This window comes from Triticum dicoccoides, chromosome 2A (assembly GCF_002162155.2).
Source record: "Triticum dicoccoides isolate Atlit2015 ecotype Zavitan chromosome 2A, WEW_v2.0, whole genome shotgun sequence".
Lineage (NCBI taxonomy): Eukaryota > Viridiplantae > Streptophyta > Magnoliopsida > Poales > Poaceae > Triticum > Triticum dicoccoides.
Genome location: NC_041382.1, coordinates 353,467,788 through 353,472,787, shown reverse-complemented (window position 1 = coordinate 353,472,787; position 5,000 = coordinate 353,467,788). Strand labels below are relative to the sequence as shown.

General features: G+C 41.5%; 1 long non-coding RNA gene across 8 annotated transcripts; it reads left to right on the top strand.

Annotated features, from left to right (window-relative positions):
* Nucleotides 1-599: 599 nt before the first annotated feature.
* On the top strand, nucleotides 600-3,975 carry LOC119354571. Of its 8 annotated transcripts, none has more exons than XR_005171069.1 (5): nucleotides 600-1,264; nucleotides 1,549-1,657; nucleotides 2,192-2,316; nucleotides 2,759-2,802; nucleotides 3,590-3,975. It is a non-coding gene; the product is annotated as an uncharacterized LOC119354571 (long non-coding RNA). The 8 variants fall into 8 exon arrangements; XR_005171066.1 differs by having other exon boundaries at nucleotides 3,584-3,975; XR_005171065.1 differs by having other exon boundaries at nucleotides 2,755-2,802.
* Nucleotides 3,976-5,000: the final 1,025 nt, after the last annotated feature.

Here is a 5,000-nt window from a genome sequence, read left to right as displayed (position 1 = left end):
TAATCTGACACGGTTCACAGAGAGGAAACATGTGCGACCATGCACAGAGTTGTTATTTGTGAAGCGTGCGTGATGTCAGACAATATCACAAACGATGCAAGCGAACTAAATGTTTGTGATAGTCACCTTATCTTACACGCTTTACAATCATGAACTAATTTTGACGTGGTACGCATCATAAATGTTGCACCACAGAATAGCGTGTGCGATAGTTATCCTATACGACACTATTATGACGGTCCGCCATTTCGTAATCCTATCCGACACTCGTATAGTGATTAGCTAATCTTCTTAATTATTTATCACATGCAGTTCGGGAGAAATGAATACATAAAGATAAGACGAAGTTAGCTACCTGGCTCCTTAGAGCTCAGGCACTCTCGGTCATCGGATCCTTTCTCTGATGCATTTCTGCCCGTCAGATCTCGTTCTCGGACGATCTGGGCTGCCAGATCAAAACTAAGGCCGTTGCAATGAATAGTCCCTTCTCTTTCATGCCACCGCCTATAAAATTGGAGCCCCGTTGAGGGCATTGTAGTCATTTAGCTTATGGGTATATATTACTGCCGTGGAGACCTAGCCATCCTTTTTCACCCCTCCCCGCACTCGCTCGTCCTCCACCCCTCCCGTGGCCACCAGCCCACCACATGCCGCCGCCATCTCCTACATCCACCGGCTGCCACCTTCGCCTGCTCCTCCCTCCCCCACATCTCCCTCCCTCCCACGCAGCCGCCTCCCTCCCTCGCTCGCTCCTCATCTGTAGACAGCGGCGGCGGCTCCCGTGCCCACGTTCTTCCTCCCACCAACCACCAACTCCTCCCCATCGCCATGGACGAGCTTGAGCTCCAGGTGCTCCTTCTCTACCTAGAAGCCCAAGGGTGTTCAAGGCGACAAGGGGATCAACCTCAACCTGCCAACCCTAGCTGCCCCCATGCCACCGCCGGCTCCTTCTCCCGGCCTGCCGGATCCCGCCGTCCGCATCCCCGGCGTTGTCGCCGTAGCCGTCATCCTCGTGTGCACTCGACAGGAGAAGTGCGGCTCTCCTCTTAGCCCGTCTCGGTTCTCTATTGCTCTCACAGTCCCCTTTCCAAACCCTAACCCTCCTCTTCTTCATTAACTGCCGGCGATTGGCAAGGGGAGCACAAGTCGAGGTGCGCCGCCTTCGATTCTGCAGTGTGCCTGATGGCTGCTTCTGCAGTAGCAGCGGCGGCAAGCCTTGGAATGGCTCGGGACACCAGAAGCGGGCAACGAAGGCCATTGCCAGGTGCGTCCCTCTCCCTACTTCTCTGTGTATGTGTGTGCGCGAGCACGCGCGCGCGAGAGAGAGACTGATTTTGCTCACTATATCTGAGCGTTAGTCCATTATCTGAGCGCACCTTACAGTCCACTTGAGTGTTCAATTATCTGAGATTGTAATTGCACAACTGGAGTTTAAACATTTTAGTGCATTTGTGCATCCGTGTTGTCAGTTTAGCAGTGCTTCCTTTTCCACTGTTGGTTTTTGGTCCAATTCATGTCCCACTGAAGAAAATATTTACACATATGCAGGTTGGTATTGTTCCAGACATCGAAGATTGTTGATGTGTGAAGGCCGAGGGAAAAATGTTAGTAACTACAAAGAGGGTACCAGCATAATCAAATAAGAATAGTTCACCAGGTAATTTTATATGTTTCCTCTAAATGGTTTGATCGACAATTAGAGGTCGTCAATCAATTGCTCTACATGTACCATGCGCTTATATTTTGCATTGCTTAAGGACTATTATGAAAGCAAAAAGTCTATCATAGTTCATTAATAAATTGCTCTACATGTCCCATGCGCTTATATTTTGGCATTTCTTAAGGAGTATTATGAATGTTAAGAGTCAGTAGTTGCATCTATGTGTTTTTTTCTTCAATCATGGCTTGTACATATTCAGTGTAGAAACCCCCTTGAGGAAAAAATTCTCACTTATTTATGTATGTTCATGTTGCCTGAACCTTTTAATTTCAAGACATAAATATGATCCAAAATATTTTCTTTTTTTCTTCCACAAAAGACACTAAAATTTTGTTATGCATCGATTCACTTTAGCTACGACTCGATACTTTCCACTCAGTCATATCTATGACTGTTAAAATCCGCATTCTTGTTTTCATAGTTTGTTTACTATTACTCGTTTTGTCTAAAGCATGACTTCTGCCTTTTCAGGTGTAAAGGAAGTGGAGTGTGAACCCAGTGTTTCTTTTGACTACTCCAAGTCTGAAATGAATTCTATGGAGAGGAAAATGTTGAACCGGGTGCTTGAAGTAAAGGAGGAGCATCCTAAGAAGCAGGTATATGCTAACTAACTATAATAATGTTTCTCTTCATATTAAAAAAGCATCATGCATCACTAATTCTTCTTCCTGGACTTGGTTTAAATTAGTGTGTGCTTGAGTGTTCGGTTATGCTGAGATGTAATTGTACAGCTGCACTTTAACCCTTTCAGTGCATTCGTGCTCTTAGTTTAGCAATGCTTCATTTTCTACTATTGGTGTTTCGGTCCAGTTCAGGTCCCATTGAAGAAAGTATTACGCGGGTTAAGAGTCAATTATTGCATGTTTGCGTTTTCTTCTTCAAGCGTGGCTTGTTATCATTATTCTATGCAGTAACCTCCCTTTTGGGTTTCCTGCATATGGTTAATCTTGTTGTAAATCTGCACATGCCATTTTACTGTAGGTGTAAATTTTGCCCTTATGTCCTATGAAAAGCTTACCATTTCACGTCTTCAGTCAGGTTTGAGAAAAAGATCAGAGTTTCATCTGTTGTGAAAGTGGAAGGTAATTAGACATCAAAAGATTAACAAGAAAGATTTATTGTGTCAAATTTGTCCAAATTATATTGATGCTATTATTTTTTAGATGACGTCGCTGTTATTCTTACTATAGATGATTTCTGTTCTTGCAACCTGATTTTCTTAGGAAGACAGTAGATTTCCCTACCGGGTGTATTTATATTTTAAGTTTAGAAGGATGTACATGAAACATAAAATAAAGTAAAACCAACACAAGGCAGAGCCCTTTACTAGAATGCACCAAGTCATATGTACTCCTCAACCCAAGGTTGCAGCCCTGAGTATATAAATACGTGTTTCCAAAATGATGATCTTTAAAATAGATAGACCCAGCTTCCTCAAACATAACGTGATATTATGTCAAACCTATATAATCAGTACGCACAATATGTCCTCAATTTTTGAATTAGTGAATTGCATCATTTTGTCCATGTAGTGCTTACATTCTTTTGTGGGATCAATTTAACCATACATGTTGCTCCTACATTCTGGCTTTTGATCCCCGCAAACATTTTTATTGCGATGCCTAATTTTTCACGGAGTTCAAATTGTTTCAACTTAAGCTCTTGAATAAATTCAGTCCACTTTTCCTGATTTCAGATCATTACATACGTATCAGTACCACTTTAATAGTTAAAACCATGCGAAGCAATTGTGTCAAAATTAGATATTTTGGCTACTCTATTAAGAGTTTTTTTCCTAGTTGTATCTGTGTTGATCCTCATGTCCATTTGCTGATCAAGAAGCTAACATAGTAATGTGTGTAGTTGCAGCTCCAGAAAATTGGGAAGCAGTTCTTGGAGGTATTAAAAACATTAGGTTATCTGGCCAAGCCCCCGTAGATACAAAGGGCCGTGAGAAGGCTGGTTCTCTTCTTCCACCCAAGGTATTCGTCAATTGTCAGAGAGTTGTTCAGATTCAAAAGTGTAGTTTACGAAGTCCATGGACTATGAAAAATACATGAGGATGTGATCATCTTTACGGAGAGTGTGGGTTTTATGTAATTTGAAAATTCCCTTAATTTTCTTGTGCTATGCTACCATTTGAAATGTTTACTAGCTAGAAAGAAAATGCAGCCTGTACATGGGTTCATGGCTAATGGATTGCAGATTGGCCATGGATTTGGGCCTACTAATCCACTAATTTTTGACTGATCTCATATCGTTGCATATTCGTTGTAAGCAAAGTTTTGCACATTGATCTGCTATTTTTTAGGTGGATCTAATATTTGTTTTCCAATGGCTCCAGTTGCATTGAATGATGCTATGCAGCACTAATGATCCTCATTTGTTTACAAACCATAAGCTACATTTCTTCCTGTGTAGGAAAGAAGGTTTACAATTCTTATATCAACAATGCACTACTAGGAAAAGGGCTATAGATGATATGCTTACTAATGGCGCACTGTGCATGTGGTGCGCCACTGCTATATAGCAGTGGCGCACCAGATACAGGTGCGCCATTAGTAATATATAACTAATGGCGCACCTGGTGTGTGGTGCGTCATTAGTAGTTTTGAAAAAAAAATTGTTAGTAATGGCGCACCATGGGATAGTGCGCCATTACTAGTTGACATAGTAATGGCGCACCACACCCACGTGCGCCATTAGTAGTTTTGAAAAAATAAAATAAAATAACAATTGTTAGTAATGGCGCACCGTGCCCATTTTATTTTTTCAAAACTACTAATGGCGCACCGCACACCAGGTGCGCCATTAGTTGTGTGGTGCGCCATTAGTAACCCTGGTGCTAAATGCACCCCCCTTCCCCCGTGGACCGCCTTTTCACTTTTTTAAAAAATAAAAGAAAATGATGGAAATGTCAAAAAATTTAACCCTGGTGCTAAATGCACCCCCCTTCCCCCCGTGGACCGCCTTTTCACTTTTTTAAAAAATAAAAGAAAATGATGGAAATGTCAAAAAATTTAAAAATAAGTTTCCAATCGTGATATGTGGTCTAGTTGTTGGGAAAATTTACAAATATGAATTTCGACTTTATTTGCAAAATCTCTCTGGAATTTAGTAAAATGGGCATAACTTTTGCATACGAACTCGGATTAAAAAGTTTTTTATATGAAAAATCATCTACTCGAAAAGTTACATCCGAATTGAACTGGGGGAACCATGTTCAACATCTTCAAAATCCCCAAAAACCTAACAGAATGAAAGATACGGGGCTTTTAAG